Here is a 17,131-nt window from a genome sequence, read left to right on the forward strand (position 1 = left end):
GTTCAGTGTAACCAAAGCGGAAGCAGCACCAGGGGCTGGGTGGGTGGGCCAGCCTGGCCCAGCTGGACCTTGGTCACCTAGAAATGCAGAGCTGGCTTATTGGAATTTCAACAGTGTGGCCAGATTGTATCATGAAACTAGAAGAATGCTCTGCCTCCAGCCTTAGGTGGAAATTAAAGAGTTGATCAATGTTTCCATCACCATAGAGTCTTCTCTGGAACCCGCAAGACCGTGGACCTGGCACCGCTGCCACCCTACCCCCCACCCCAGGCCAACATCAACTTAAGAATATATGCTGTTGGGGAGTTCCCATCGTGGTGCAGTGGTTAATGAATCCGACACAGGAACCATGAGGTTGTGGGTTCAGTCCCTGCCCTTGCTCAGTGGGTTAAGGATCCGGCGTTGCCATGAGCTGTGGTGTAGGTTGCAGACGCGGCTCGGATCCCGCGTTGCTGTGGCTCTGGCGTAGGCCGGTGGCTACAGCTCCGATTTGACCCCTAGCCTGGGAACCTCCATATGCCTCGGGAGTGGCCCAAGAAATGGCAAAAAGACAAAGAAAAAAAAAAAAAAGAATATATGCTGTTGGATTTGGAGGTGTTTTTTTTGTCTTTTGTCTTTTGTTGTTGTTGTTGTTGCTATTTCTTGGGCCGCTCCCGCGGCATATGGAGGTTCCCAGGCTAGGGGTCGAATCAGAGCTTTAGCCACCGGCCTACGCCAGAGCCATAGCAACGCAGGATCCCAGCCGCGTCTGCAACCTAAACCACAGCTCACGGCAACGCCGGATTGTTAACCCACTGAGCAAGGGCAGGGACCGAACCCACCACCTCATGGTTCCTAGTCGGATTCGTTAACCACTGCGCCACAACGGGAACTCCGGATTTGGAGTTTTTTTGACAAGAGGTTGCAACCAGCAGCCCACAGGCCAAGTGGAGCTCACAGATGTGTTTCGTTTGGCTTGCAGAGCATTTAAAATAATAATAATACATTTGATTTGTTGGCCAACGTTTTTAAACCAGGAAATTTCATATTTTTAAAAAATCCAGATTTCTGGCTTCTCTTAAAAAAAATCAGATGATAAAAAGATTTGGCAGCTGTGGGCCTGCCTTCCCACAGGGTAACAGTTGGTTGGAGCAGAACAGTGGATAACAGGATGCTAGTCAGTGAAGGCTTGCTGCTGTAACAAACATCCCCAAGTTTTCGGTGGCTTACTTACCACAATACAAGTTTATTTCTTGCTCATATCACAGTCCAAGAAGTGGGGGTGGGGGTGGGCAGGGGTGTCCATATGATACTTAGGAACACAGGTGTCTTCTGCTTCTACTTCTGCTTCATTCCTCCTACCTTGAGGATGGTGACAGAGGATGGTGACAGAGGCTGTGGGAAAGCAGACCAGTTTTAACTGTATCAGCTGCAGAGTGTCCCACACTGGTGAGAACCAGTCATGAGGCCCAACAGGGAGCCAGTGGGACTGTGAAATGTAGTGCCTGGCTCAGGGTCCAGGAGGAACACAGAGGCTTATAAGCAGTAGTACCTCTGTTTCAAGTGGGTGCCCTATATGCTCTCTTCATGGAAGTTCTTTTTTTTTTTTTTTTTTTTGGAAATTCTATTCTTCCTTCCTTAACCCTCCCCAACTCAGCCATTTGGCTCAGAGGAAACTGGTTGGAGAATGGTCATGTGATACAATCCTAACCAACGAGACAAGATGGATTTGGATGTGATGCCTGGAACTGCAGCAGCCATTTTGGGACCAGCCTTGAAGCACAACCAACTTATTGATGGCAGAAAAGGGAAACGGAAAGAACCTGTGTCTCTGGTGGCCTGGCAGAACAGCTCAAACAACCAATCCAAAAACCTACCCTACTTCTAGACTATGAGAAATGCATAATAAATTGCCTTATTGTTTAAGCTAGTTTGAGCCAGGGAACTCCTATTTCTTGTAGAATGAAGAATTCAAACTGATAAGAGTATAGTCCTTGACTGGCTGGATTCATTTAGGTCATCTGCCTGGCCATGCAGGTATTTGAGTTTTGACCTCTTGACCTAATATTCTTTCATCTTCCAATCAGAGCTGAGGTCAGTTCAGCCAGCCCTAATCTTCGCATCCTGGAATAGAAACTACCCAGTAGACACTGTCTGCCACTTGAGGATGCAATGTGTAATTATCAGTGCTTCCCGGGACAACGTGGGCCCCTCCAGGGTCCGGAACTCCACCGGCATCTCTGGGATGCAGCGATCCATGCATGACACCAACCACAAGGTAAACAGGTATGGATTTGAGCCTGGGTTCCACCCCTTCATAGCTGTGTGAACTTAGGCAAGCAAGCCGGTTAACCTCTCTGAGCTTCCTCAGTTAAGAATGATACCAGTGCTTGGACTGCCATGAGCATTGCAAGAGGGCCAAGACTCAGCACCCAAAGAATTCACAGTAGATGTTGGCTGGTGGCATGGTCACTGGCTGGCTGCTGAGATCCACTGAGTGATCAGACAATGGGGAGACCTAGCCCTGAAACCCGAAAGTGCTAGAACAAGGTGGATTTTAGATCCCTCACAGAGCAGGCATTAGGTAGCTTGGATAACCTCGTAGAAATGTATTCCCCTTTCACTTTCTAATACACCTTCTGATCTTGTGAAAGGAGAAAGTCTCACTTGGGTGTTGCTCTGTGTTTAACACTTTCCTGACACTTACATAGCCCCCTGTTAAGTAAGGGAGCTCAGGCTTCTGGCTCATAACTCTTCACTTGTAGCCATATCGATATGCTATATACAGACACCATTTTGCTTTCACTGCATTTTATTTTATTTCTATTTATTTATTTATTTATTTATTTATTTATTGTGTGTGTGTCTCTTTAGGGCTGCACCTGTGGCATATGGAGGGTCCCAGGCTAGAGGTCTAATTGGCGCTGTAGCCGCTGGCCTATGCCACAGTCACAGCAACGCCAGATCCGAGCTGAGTCTGCAAACTACACCACAGCTCATGGCAACGCTGGATCCTCAATCCACTGAGCAAGGCCAGGGATCAAACCCGAACCTTCATGGTTCCTAGTCAGACTCCTTTTCGCCGTGCCATGCTGGGAACTCCCCTATTTCAATTTAATTTTTATGTTGGAGTACAGTTGTTGATTTACAATATTATGTGTTTCAGGCGTACATTTTTTTAAAGATTCTTTTCCCATATGGATTATTACAGAATATAGAGTAGAGTTTGCTGTGGTACACAGTAGGTCCCTGTTGATTATCTATTTTATGCATAGCGGTGTTAATCCAAACCTCTAAATTTATCCCTCCCTTGACACCTTTCTCCGTTGTTAACCATAGCTTTGTTTTCTAAGTTGTGAATCTGTTTGTGTTTTATAAATAGGTCCATTTGTATAATTTTTTTAAGATTCCACATATAAGTGAGGTCATATGATATTTGTCTTTCTCTGACTTAGTATGGTAATCTCTAGGTCCATGCCTATTGCAAATGGCATTATTTCATTCCTTTGGTGGCTGAGTAGTATTTCACTATGTGAAATACACATACCACATCATCTTTATCCAGTCATCTGCTTGATGGACATTTAGGTTGCCTCTGTGTCTTGGCTATTGTGCATAGTGCTGCAGTGAACGATGGGGTGTACATATCTTTCCAATTGTAGGTTTCTCCGGATATATGCCCAGGCGTGGCACTGCTAGATCATATGGCAACTCCATTTTGAGGAACCTCCATACTGTTCTCCATAGTGGCTGTACCAATTTACATTCCACCAACAGCATAGGAAGATGTTTTCAATGCATTTAAAAATAATTATCAGCTATTGGAGTTTCCTGTCATGGCGCAGCAGAAACGAATCCGACTAGGAACCATGAGGTTGCGGGTTCAATCCCTGGCCTCGCTCAGTGGGTTAAGGATGCAGCATTGCTGTGAGCTGTAGTGTGGGTCACAGACTGGGTCAGGTCTGGTGTGGCGGTGGCTGTGGCTGTGGTGTAGGCTGACAGCTGTAGCTCTGATTCAGTCCCTAGCCTGGGAACCTCTATGTGCCACGGGAGTGGCCCTAAAAAGCAAATAATAATAATAATCATCATCATCAGCTATTTATGGCAGATGATGCTCTTTTTCCATTTGCAGAAGTGAAATAACTTGTTCTTTTGAAATAAAAATGTCCATCTTTATAGGTTAAATAAAAATGTTAGTGGACTAGAGTGCGGGCGGTACGGAGTCCGGCGGAAATGAAGAAGGGAGGATGTGAAAGACTCAAGCTTGGGGCCTCGTCAGAGGAGATCATGGATCCTGAATCTCGACTTCCGCGCTCTCACGCGTGCTTTTATGCTTTCACTACCCGTGTAGCTAGAAACAACAAATAGGGTATTGTTTGCACAATGTTAACTCTGTGTAAATGGTGTCACGGTGGATCATCTTCCTATGCTTGCCCTCTTTTCCTCCTCGTTTTTTATTTTATTTTATTTTTTTATCTTTTTAAGGCCACACCTGTGGCATATGGCCATTCCCGGGCTAGAGGTTGAATCAGAGCTGCAGCTGCCCATCTATACCACAGCCATGGCAACACCAGACTTGAGCCACATCTGTGACCTACACTGAAGCTTGTGGCAACGCTGGATCCTTAATCTACTGAGCGAGGCCAAGGATTGAACCCACATCTTCATGGACACTATGTCAGGTTCTTAACCCACTGAGCCACAATGGGAACTCCATCCTGCTCCTCTGTTTGCGAGTTTTATCTGCGTTGAGCGATGGAGTTACAGTTTATACATTTCAACTGCTGAATTTGAGTCCACGCTGTGAACCTCCCACTGTTTATCTTTTACTCCCCTTCGCAGACACGTAGCTGTTCCAAGGCATTCTGCTTCAGCAGCCGAGTGGATGTGACTGAGAAATTCTACACAGTTTACAGCTCAGAGTGGGATTCTGGGCTCTCGAGATTTTCAGCAACACTGTGGCCTTTTACTCGCAGTGTCCTCTCCCCTGTGTTTCCTCTGTCCCCACGAGTCCCTGTTGTCTTGTACCCAAGCAGCTTCACAGGTTCACATGATCTGTCTGGCTCCCGTCGGCATTTAGGCTTTCAACCTCTGGGTTCTTAGGAGATTCATGGGTATGTAAGCTCGTAACTGCAACATCTTGCGATAGGTGCTATCAAATATATACCCCCTATGGTGCTGGTGATTCGCAGAGGAAATAACAATTAGCTCCAGCTGAGAAGCTAAGGAATGACTCAAAGTCGTAGTTAAGCTAGTATTGGTTAGGCAGGGTTTTGAGGCATGAATAGGAGTTTTCCAAGAAGATGGGGGTGGAGGAAGGACATTACAGGCTGAGAAACAGCATGTGCACAGGCATAGAGGACTAAAGATCAAGCTGAATTGAAGGAAGAACAAAGGCTGTGGCAAGAGCAGGAGGGAACATGGTAGGAGGGACATTTGGGGCCGAGAATACCATGCTGAGGAGTTGGGATTTATCCTGGTGGCAGTGGTGGGCTTCTTGTGAAGGACCAGGGTTTGAGAGAGGTCAAGTGACAATGGAAGGAGATGGAAGAGGAAGGAGACTAAAAGCTAGGTGTCTACTGCAATAGTCCAGACACCAGACCTCTAAGGAAAAATAGGATAGTGGGGCCTGAAGCTACACAGAGGAGGTGGCCATTAGGAGAGAGGTTTGGAGAGTGACCAATGAGAGGCGTGGGTGAGGAGGAGGGCTGAGTCAAGGGTTGGGGTAGGCAGAGTAATGGTCTCCCAAATATTGTCCACACCCTAATCTCTGGAACCCATGAATATGTTACATTTTGTGGCCAAAGCGATTTTGAAGATGTAATTAAGTTTTTTGATTAGTCTGGGTGATCCATGTGGGCCCCACTAAATCCATGTGCTCTTAAAAGCAGAGAACTTTCTCTGGCTCACAGAAGAAAGAAGCAGAAAGGGAATTCAGAGAGATGTGAGGAGTTCCCATAATGGCTCAGTGGTAATGAACCCGACTAGTATCTGTGAGGATGCAGGTACAATCCCTGGCCTCGCTCAGTGGGTTAAGGATCCAGCATTGCCATGAACTGTGGTGTAGGTCACAGATGCGACTCAGATCCCGTGATGCTGTGGCTGTGATGTAGGTTGGCAGCTGCGGCTCTGATTTGACCCCTAGCCTGGGAACTTCTGTATGCCATGGGTGCGGCCCTAAAAAGACCAAAAAAAAAAAAAAAAGAATTAAGAGAGATTTGAAATGTGAAATGGACTCAGCCTCCATGTATGGACAACTGCAGAGAGACCTATAGAGCCGAGGAAACAGAGACCTCAGTCCTACAAGTACAGGAAACTGAATTTGGCCAATAAAATGAATAAACGTGGAAGCAGATTCTTCTAGAGCCTCCTGATAATAGCCCATCCTGTCAACAGCTTAATTTAATTTAATTGATTAATTTATGTTTTAAATTTATTTTTAAAAATTTTATGGCTGCACCTGCAGCATATGGAAGTTCCCAGGCCAGGGACTACATCCGAGCTGCAGCTTTCACCTGAACCACAGCTGTGACAACACTGGATCCTTTAACCCACCCAATGCGCCAGGCCAGAGGTTGAACACACACCTCTGTAGCGACCTGAGTGGATGCAGTTAGACTCTCAACCCACTGTGCCACAGCAGGAACTCCATCACCTTGATTTTAGACTCGTGAAACTCTGAGCCGAGTAACCCTCCAAACCAACCTGGGCTTCTGACGTACAGAAACTGTGCTGTTTTAAGACGCCAAGGCTCTGGCAACTTGGTACAGGAGTAATAGAAAATGAACCCAAGGATGAAAGCCAGGTTTCTCCCTGGGCTCCTGGGCAGATGATCAGATTTTGGTGTTCCCTATAGATTTTGGTGTTTCCTATCAGAGTCTTCCTGCATGATAATATCACCACAAATGTAGCAGCTGACAATAACACATGTGTCATCTCTCAGTTTGGGGGTCAGAGTCCAGGCACAGCTTAGCCAGGTCAAGGTGTGCCTGGGGCTGAGGTCAGGCTGTTGGCTGGGGCTGGATCCTCAACACCTGGCCAGTGTACTTGTCACCTGAGGCTGCCATAAAAATATATCACAGACTGGGTGGCTTCAACAGCAATATTTATTTCTCACAATTCTGGAGTCTGGAAGTCCAAGATCAAGGTGCTGGCAGATTCAGGGTCTGGTGAGGGCTCTCGTAGCAGCTTACAGACAGCTGACTTCTCGCTCCGTCCTCACACAGCCCAGAGAGAGCCTCTGAGAAGGCACTAATTCTGCCATCAGGGCCCCACCCTTATGACCTAATCTCCCCTGATCACCTCCCAAAGGCCTCCCCTCCACATACCATCACGCTGGGGATGAGGGCTTCAGTGGATGAATTTTGGTGGGGGGGTGGGGGGCACACAAATATTCAGTCCACAGCAACTAGGGAAAGACTTGACTTCATGTTCCTGTAGCTGTAGACAGAATTCAGTTTCGTGCCTCTGTTTCGTCCCTGTTTGGGCTGGAAGATGGCCTCTGTTCCTTGCCACATGCCCTCCGTGCCGGCCCTCACGTGGCCGCTTGTTTTAACACATCAGCAAGAGAGTCTACTGGCAAGACGGGCGTTGCCATCTTATGTGACAACAAGACGTGACACCGTGTCACCTCTGCGGTGCTCTGTGGGTTGGAAGCAGGCCACAGTCCCACTCACACTGAAGAGGAAGGGATGACCAAAGGGCACGAATATTAGAAGCCAAGGATGGTGGTACCTGGGGTCTGTTCGCCAACACTTCTCAAAGGAACATGTGGGCCTTCTTCTCTGGGCCTCTTTTGAAAACTGTTACAGATTTTTTTCATCCGGTGGGGACCTCAGGGTCCAGGGTCCTTTTGGACACCCCCATAAGTAAAAATCAGCTCAGCTCACCTGAGTTGGGAGGACAGGGCAGGGGCAGAAATGCACACGGTCCCGGAAAAGGTTTGTCGTGCGCCAGCCTGGTGATTTGCTAAGCAAAACTCAAGTCGATGTGACATAAACAACGTCTGTTGCTTCCAGGGGCCTGCCACAATATTTTCTTTTAAGTGCTACTCACGCCTGAAATACGCTTCTGGTTTTGAAATGTGGTTCTCAGCGCCTGCTCAGCAACAAACCACTCGCTCCCTTATTAAGCGTCCCATTTTTTATTCTTTAATGTCGGTTTTTGAAGCACATGATGTCAGCCCAGATGGGAGGCGGGCCAAGGGGAGGGAGGCTCCCCTTGGAGCGGGTCAGAGCGGAGGACAAGAGCGAGGCTCCCTGCAGGACACGCTCAGTGTCTCGCGGATGCAGTGCCAGCTCTGGGTTGGTGCCTGTGCTCCCCGGCGCCGCCGTCTCTTTACTCGTCACATGTTCTCTATTCTTTCTGTTAGCATAATATTTTTTTGCTGAAAAAATCGTGCATCCAAAGTAAGACAGTTTTTCTTTCCAATGCCTGCCATGATATTAGGAAGAAATTAGTAATTATTCCTGCAACTCCTGTCCACCCCTTCCCCCACCTGGAGGTATTAACTGTCAATAGTATGACGGGGAAACTTCCACCTGGCATGTAACATCCTTCAGATTCCAAAAAAGCAATCTACACACCCCTATGTGTATTGATAAATATGAATATTTATTTGTTGCATCTTCTATATGTTATACAATTTTTAATTTAAGTGGAGGGTTTGTTTGTTTGTTTGTTTGTTTTGGTCTTTTTAGGGCCACACCCATGGCATATGGAGGTTCCCAGGCTAGGGGTCTAATCAGAACTGTAGCTGCTCAGGATCTGAGCTACATCTGCAACCTACACCACAGCTCATGGCAATGCCGGATGCTTAACCCAATGAACAAGGCCTGGAATCAAACCCTCATCCTCATGGAAACTAGTCGGGTTAATTAACCACCGAGCCATGACAGGAACTCCTGAAGTATAGTTAATTTACAATATTCTATTAGTTTCAAATATACAGCAACACGATTCAGTATTGCATGTGTATATGTGTGTGTGTGTGTATGTATATATACTTTTTCAGATTTTTTTCCATTATAGGTTATCATTAGATATCGAGTATGGGTTCCTGTGCTGTACAGTAGGTCCTTGTTAAACAACCCATCTATTTTATATATAGTAGTTATGCTTATTTATTTAGACAGAAACAGTGTATCAGAGTTACCAGTTATATGAGATGAATTTACACAACACTGTAAATCGACTAAACTCCAATAAAAAGTAATTAAAAAAAAAGAAAAAAGACAAGTTCTCGAGGTCTGCTACACAACCTGGTGCCTATATGAACAGCACTGGACTGTGTACACACACATTTGTTGAGAAGGCAGATCTCATGCGAAGTGTTCTTATCACATACACACAAAAAAGCAAAGGGACATAAGAAACTTGAAGGCGATGGCTATGTCTGCTACCTTGAATGTGGGAGTGGTATTGCAGGTGTATGCACACGTCCAAACACATCAGTTGATATGTAAAATAGGTGCCTTTTTTTTGTTTTTTGTTTTTGTTTTGTTTTGCTTTTGCTTTTTAGGGCTATACCCTCCCCATAGGGAAATTCCCAGGCCAGGGGTCAAGTCAGAGCTGCAGCTGCCTGCCTAGGCCACAGCCACAGCAAGGTGGGATCTGAATCATGCCTGTGACCTACACCACAGCTCAGGGCAACACCGGATCCTTAACCCACTGAGTGAGACCAGGGATCGAACCTGTGTCCTCATGGACACTAGTCGGATTCATTTGTACTGCCCAGCAATGGGAACTCCCCACATACGTGCCCGTTTCTGGCTATCAGTTGTAACTCAACGAAGCTGTAAGATGAAACCCTTAAAAACAGGATGTCAGCTGTTCCCTATTAACCGTATCTCATTAGCGCCCTTTCAGATCATTCCTTTCGATGGCCGGCCGTGCCTCCCCGGGGCAGCTGGCTCCCGGTTTACTGAACTCTCCTGCCTGGTGGAGGTTTGCAGCGTTGTCCTCAGAAGAACTCTGAGAGGAGCAGCCGGTGCGTGTGCATCACTGCAGTTTTAGAATGGGAGACAGCGAGGCTCGGAGACGTAATGTGTTGGGTGCATGTTTTTCCCACCTGTTCCTGCAGTAGATGAGGGGCAGAGAAATCATTCCAGCGTGCTCTTGCTTCCCGCGGCCACATGGTGTCATTGTTGTAATTTGCTCCTGTGCAGCCCCTGTGGACAGGACCCCCGCCCTTGTTCACACTGGGATCATGGGTTCGAGTCCTATTAAACCTTTTTCTGTCACGGACTATATCGTTCATGAGTTATCCTTACTCGTCTCTCTAACTTTGGCCAACAGGAGGGTGGGCTGGAAGAGTAGTTTCTTCTTAACCCAGAAAGCTCCTTCATGCAAATCCGCTTTCTCCCCAGTGGTCAAGTTTGGAAGTCTCAAAGGGTCCCTCTCTTTCCTCCCACCCCCAGCATCATGGGCCTTTTTGTTTGTTTGTTTTCTCTTTTTTTAGGGCCACACCTGCGGCATGTGGGAGTTCCCAGGCTAGGGGTTGAATCAGAGCTGCAGCGGCCAGCCTATGCCAGCAATGTGGGATCCATCTGGACCAATGCCACAGCTGGCAGCAATGCCAGATCCTTCACCCACTGAGCAAAGCCAGGGATCAAGCCTGCCTCCTCAAGGATATCAGTCAGGTTCTTAACCTGCTGAACCACAGTGGGAACTCCCAGGCCTTCTTTTCCCGTTACATTTCTAAGGGAGAGCAGAGTGTGATTCTTCACAGAACAAAGACCTCTAACTTCAAGGTGACTTTCAGACCTGACATTCATATGAAAGGCACAGAGATCCAAACGCAGCTTCATAAATTCATGAACACAAGTGGTTTAAATCAACACAAAACATCTTGCTTATGCAGACGCACAATCAACTTTACCCATTTGCGTGGAAACAGAACCTGAATCCAGGATTTTGCTTACTAGTTTCTGATCCTGCAGCCTGCCCCACCTTGGTTCTACAGCTCCCTGGCATCCCCAGATTGCAACCAGCAGTGATGGTTTTGAGATTGGAGTATAATCTTCCAGGTTTAAAACCAAAAAAACCAAATGAAACAGCAAGCACCTCTCCATACCTGAATATATACCCTTATTTTCTGCAATTATTTTGTATGTAAATGAAACCTCCAGTAGATTATGTAAATTTTCTAAAGTCTGGTCTTCACCTGGGGCAGAGAGGGGCGTGCCCTGTATGGGGGGTGCAGTGGTGGGGGTGGATGAAAATGAGCTCCTTTCTAGGAAGGTGTCACACAGGAGTACTGTTTCATTTTTTAGAGGAAAGGACAGGAAAATTTGTGTGGATGACTAACCAGTTCCACAGACACTGGACCCCCTGGGGGGGCAGTGTGGGTTTTTTGGTTTTTGTTTTTAATGGGGAGGACTATTTTAGGATACATATATTTTTTCTTTTTATGGCCACACCTGAGGCATATGGAAGTTCCTGGGCTATGGGTCAAATTGGAGCTGCAGCTGCCGGCCTCCACCAGAGCCACAGCAACTCCAGATCTGAGCCGTGTCTGTGACCTAGGCTACAGCTTGCGGCCATGCTGGATCCTTAACCCACTGAGGGAGGCTAGAGATTGAACCTGCATCCTCATGGATACTAGTTGGGTTCTTAACCCACTGAGCCAAAAAGGGAACTCCTATTTTGGGATATTTTTAATGAGGAGAAACAGAAGTGTTTTTTTGTGATATTTAGACATGATGGACCTGTTGCTAAAACTCGGCTCTTCCCACCTGTGCCAAGGAGAAAGCAATGCAGAAACAGTGTTGGGTGAAGGAGAAAAAAATACCTTTTATTGCTTTGCCAGGCAAAGGAGGCCACAGTGGGCTAATGCCTGAACCACTGTGCCCCGCTTTGGGCAAGAATTGTAGGGAGTCTTCTGGTCTCAAAGGAGAAAAACAGGGTTTCAGATAAGAATCAGAGCTGGGGCAGACATGCATTCTTCTTTCTCTCAGGGAATCTTAGTCATCGAGGCTGGTGTCAGGAGATCTCAGGGTGATCCTGGTGGTGGTCTTCTGGGTTACAGCCTAGAATAACTGCTTGCAAAGAGGGCACATTGATCTGAAAGTAGAACTAAATAGAACGTTTCTAAAAAACATCATGTGTGAATAATCTTATTTATTTTTATTTTAGGGTCAAACCCACAGCACATGGAGGTTCCCAGGCTAGGGGTTGAATTGGAGCTGTAGCCACTGGCCTACACCACAGCCACAGCAACACGAGATCCAAGCCGCATCTGTGACCTACACCACAGCTCACGGCAATGCTGGATCCTTAACCCACTGTGAGAGGCCGGGAATCAAACCTGTGTCCTCATGGATGCTAGTCAGATTCATTTCCGCCAACCCACTGGGAACTCCCCATGTGTTAATAATCTTTAACCCATGGGCAATTGTGTTCAGGATGCTTAATCTTTAGTTTACAGGTGATTGTGTTTAGGGTGCAATTACGGTAGGGAGAAGGACAAGGAAAGACTCTGAGGTGTTCAATTTTAATTTTAAAGTATTCATTTCTAAAAGAAGCATAAGGAATCTAACTTTGCTCTTAGGTGTGTAAGATGCCTGTATTATTATGTGCGTCCCTTGAGAGGGAACCAGGATCCTGCCCCAAGGCTGTACTGTTGTTTCTGGACGGTTCCTCCCTTGTCTCTGCATCCCCTCCGCTCCCTCATCAGGCAACTGTCTGCACCTGCCCCTTGGAACTCAGGGACGGTCATGGAGCTGGAATGAGGCCCATTTCCTGAGAACAAGTAATGGGGGACACAGAAAGACTTTTGTGCCCAGGAGCCCCACAGGGCCCTGCTTGGTTTCAGACATCCCAGTGAAGAGCAGAGAACAGAAAACACTCAAAGATTTATGTGACTTAATTCTGGATCGTTCTAATTTGCCAGAGTTCTAGTAAGTTATCTTTGCCTTTGTGGGTTTTGGAGGTGATGGGGTGGAGGGCGGGCTATACCTGTGGTACAATCATCTGGTAGAAAGTCCAAACGATGGGAATGTTCACGAGGTAAGAAGTAAAGGAATCCTTTCAACAGCTCCCCCATCCTACTGCCTTCCAGAGAGAAAAGAACTGGTATGTTGGCCGGGATCCTGCCTTCTTTGCTGTGGATGCTTCTTTGCCTTGCTCCTCAGTGAGGTCTGGGACTGGTCACATCAGCATCGCCAGGACGCAAGCTCCACCCCCAGACCCACACGGAGTGAGACCCGCGTTTTAAGGCGATTCCCAGGTTGGAGTGTGAGGAGCACTGGTGTTCACTGCTTTTCTGTGTGTTAACTCGCATGTTTGTATGCGTCCATACGCACGTGCTCCGGGGTTTAGAATGTGGCCTTGCAATAAGCCCCCCTTTAGCCGAATGGTTCTCAATGTGTGGTCCGGAAACGAGCAGCCTCAGCATCACCTGGGAGCTTATTAGAAACGCAAAGGTCAGGCCCTCCTGCAGACTTGCAGAATGTAGGAGGCTTTGAGGTGGGGCCCAGCGGCAGCATTTTAACGAACCGCCCCCCACCCCTACGCCGTCCCGTCGGGGGTGCGGATGAACGCTCACAAGTGTGAGAACTCACTCCTGGCCGCTCCCCCAGGCTCTCCGGCCCTCTTCACATCCATCTCCCACCTCCCCCAACTAAGAGAGCCCGCCCTTGTTCACAGGGATACCCCTAGAATCCAGCTCCACCAGGCACACACCGGGAGCTCCATTAATGCTTTCTTCCGCGAAGAATCTCGCGCTGATACAGGTTTCCCCGATTTAGGCCAAGTTGGTTTTCAGATTATACAATATGCCAGCTTCTGGAGGTTGAGGTAATTATAACATCTTTAAATGCATTCGAGCAGCCCCGTGGTGCATCCTCTGCTGATGCAAAGAAAACAGGTGTCTTGAGTGAGGGGAGGGAGAAGGGCCGAAAGAAAGAGAGGGAGAGATTTGGATTTTCTCGTCGGAGCAGCTCCAAGTCTGGGCAGGATTTCCTCTCTCTAATGCAGTGCCTACAGTGGATTTCCTTTTAAAAATAGCAAGCCAGACACCAGCTGACTCTGGGAGTGGGTTCAGTATCAGGCAACGGTAGTTCTCTCATTAGAGTGGACACAATTGGACTTTAATATTTAGAAGAATGCTTAGTGGCTCTTGAGCCAAGTTCCATCAGCTGTAGGGTTTGTTTTGTTTTGTTTTTGCGCTAAAATCATCGCTCGGGCCACGGTTTCGAAGTGACTCCTGGGGCTTTGGACTTTGCGACCCCCATCCGTCCGGAGCCCTTCACTATCCCGCACAGAACAGGGGTCCGAGGACAGCAGGGGACGCTGTCTGCAGGGAGCCAAATGCCCGCGGGGCCAACTTTGCGGCAGGCACAGAATCACCGAGCTCGGACCACGCGGACTTTCACTTTCTGCTGGATGGGGAGTGTCTGAATCCAAAATGAGAGAAAACAGTTGGCCGGGTGGGTACCTAAACGCGAGGATCTGAATGTGAGATCCAGGACCTGTAGACCCTAACCGAGGTCGTCCGCAAAAGGAGGTCCTACCCCTAAAAAGTCTTCCACGGAATCGGAAGAAAGATGTGAGGCACGGACGGGGTTCGAACCCGTGATCTTCGGTTTACGAGACCGACGCCTTACCACTTGGCCACCGCGCCTGCGTTGCAGTGGCGCCTCCGTAAGCCTCTATCCTGGCGTCGCTCCCGTGAGCCCGCCCGGCGGGCACGAGCGCGGGCGCGGGCGCAAGCGCGCCCACCCGGCCCCGCCCCTTCGCCGTGGCCCGCGGGGCGGGGCTCCAGCGTGCGCGCGCCGGCACTCCCCGCGGGCTCCTGGCAGCTTGGCTGGCGGGAAGGTCCTTTTGCCTCTGTGTTCGAATGCGGCCGGGACGGCGTCCCGGGAGTCCCCACGGGAGCGGCGGGAGGAACTCGTCTGGAGCTCGGGAGCGGGCGGACGCTAGCCGACGTCTTAGAGCCCGGCTTCGAATCCCGGCTGGGTCGGAGCTACTCCACGACCTCGGAAGACCGGTCTTGGAGCCTCAGTTTCCCCACTAGGGCAGAGGAAAGGTGGCAGCTCCCTTACTAGCCCGACCCCCGGACCATCCACGGCTGCCCTGCATGGAGCAGACGCTCAACAAGCGTTGTTGAATGAAAGTGTAAGTTTTCTGGAATAAGAAGCCCAAATCGCCTCTTCCCCTAGATTGCCACCGTCGAGCCCCGGGACCAGCATCACCACCTGGGAGCTGGTTAGAAATGCAATTTCCCTGGCTCTCCCCACACCTGCCAAATTAGACCTGCTGGTGGAGCCGGGTAGCCTGGGCTTTACGAAGCTCGGCAGGTGATGCTGATGCGCAGGAAAGTCAGAGCCCCCGATGCCCTAGACAGTTGATACTCATGTTCACATTTATATATTGAAAGATGCCCCTTTATTTTTATTCAGATGAACTTCCGTGCACTTTGATGTTCCAGGAATTAATGTATGGATGTGTTAACGAATACAATGGCTTGTAGTACATAATACGATATCATCACAACAGGTAACAGCATATATTATTTTAAAAATTGTTTCTCTTATACATTGATGTGATATTTTCTCATACGTTAATGTGATGTATTGCAATTTGGCGTCATAAATTATATATACTATGCTATCATTATGCATGCGGAGGTTACCTTATTCTCTTTAAAAGCTACAAGGTTTCCCAGCCAGCGGCTGTATCACAATTGATTTAATCAATTTCTGGGAGTAAGGCTTGGGTTGTCCAGCTTTTTTGCCGCACAGAATACTGTGCTACTTGTGCCTTTGCTGCCTGGTACCAGTGATGCTTGTAGGACGTAAGACAAATTAAGAATGTCCACAGCCCACCATTCAGATGTATAGGCAAATAGCAAATAGGAAACTTATAAATAACATGAAACTGGGTTCACCAAGTTGTTTTATTTATTTGTCTTGTCTTTTCAGGGCCGTACCCGCAGCATATGTAGGCTCCCAAGTTAGGGGTCCAATCAAGGCTGTAGCTGGTACGCCACAACCATAGCAACGCTGAATCCGAGCTGCAGACGCAGCCTACACCACAGGTCACCGCAACACCAGAGCCTTAACCCGCTGACTGGGCGAGGCCAGGGATCAAACCCACAACCTCATGGTTACTAGTAGGGTTTGTTAACCACTGAACCATGACGTGAACCCCAACGCCGCGTCGTTTTAAATGTCAAATTTGGGGCAAGGGACTGGAAAAGGCGCTGACATTTACCCTCAGATAATGCGCCAGAGTGCTTGAGATCTACATGCAAACCTCACTGCAGCTCCTTAATTAAAAAAACGAAACAAACAAAAAATATCCCCCAAACCTGGGAGTGCCCGTCATGGCCCAGCAGAAACGAATCTCACTAGTATCCATGAGGATGAGGGTTAAATCCCTGGCTTTGCTCAGTGGGTTGTGCATCCGGTGATACCGTGAGCTGTGGTGTAAGTCATGGAGGAGACGGGGATCCAGCTTCGCTATGACTGTGGTGTAGGCCTGCAGCTGCAGCTCCAGTTTGACCCCTAGCCTGGAAATCTCCATATGCCGTGAGCGCGGCCCTAAAAAGCAGCAGAAGAAAAGAATTTTTTTCAGATTTAAAATACGTATTCCTGAGCATTGCTCACATATAGGTGAGGATAAAATTGGTTCCACTGTCCTCCTCGGGGGGGGGGGGGGCGGGGGTTCACTGAGTTGTTGCCATTATTGAGCAGAAGTGATGGGGCTTATAAGAAGCAAAAATAAATTAGCAAATGAGAGACCATCCCATGGGTGCTGAGCGCGGAACTAACAGGTGGAATGGAAATCAGATTGTAACAGGTGCTTTTTTCAGCGTTGTCTTCTGAGGGGAGGGAGGGGACTGAATGGCAGAGGTGTTTCTGTACCTTGATGGGCAGGTGGGATGCCCGAGGCAAGGAGGGGGTGTCTGGAGTGTTCTGAGGGAGGCTGGCCCTCCCACTTGCCTTAAAGTAGAGAACACAGGTGCTGGGCCCTCTGACCCTGCTTCAAGGTCTGTGGCCTCTCAGGGCCACAGATGTTGAACACCTGCCTAGAGAATCGGTCTCTCCTGGCCCAAGCCTCTTGAAGTGGTGTCTGCACAGGTAGGTCTTCCGGAAGTACTGGAGAGGAAACTAACATGTGGATTCCCTCCAGGGTGACCTCCAGCTCC

General features: G+C 48.3%; 1 non-coding gene across 1 annotated transcript; it reads right to left on the reverse strand.

Moving 5' to 3' along the window:
• Positions 1-14,530: 14,530 nt before the first annotated feature.
• TRNAT-CGU (transfer RNA threonine (anticodon CGU)) lies at positions 14,531-14,602 on the reverse strand. Its single transcript has one exon. It is a non-coding gene; the product is annotated as a tRNA-Thr (tRNA).
• Between the last annotated feature and the right edge of the window lie 2,529 nt (positions 14,603-17,131).

The sequence above is a fragment of the Phacochoerus africanus genome, chromosome 5, assembly GCF_016906955.1.
Source record: "Phacochoerus africanus isolate WHEZ1 chromosome 5, ROS_Pafr_v1, whole genome shotgun sequence".
Taxonomy (NCBI): Eukaryota; Metazoa; Chordata; class Mammalia; order Artiodactyla; family Suidae; genus Phacochoerus; species Phacochoerus africanus.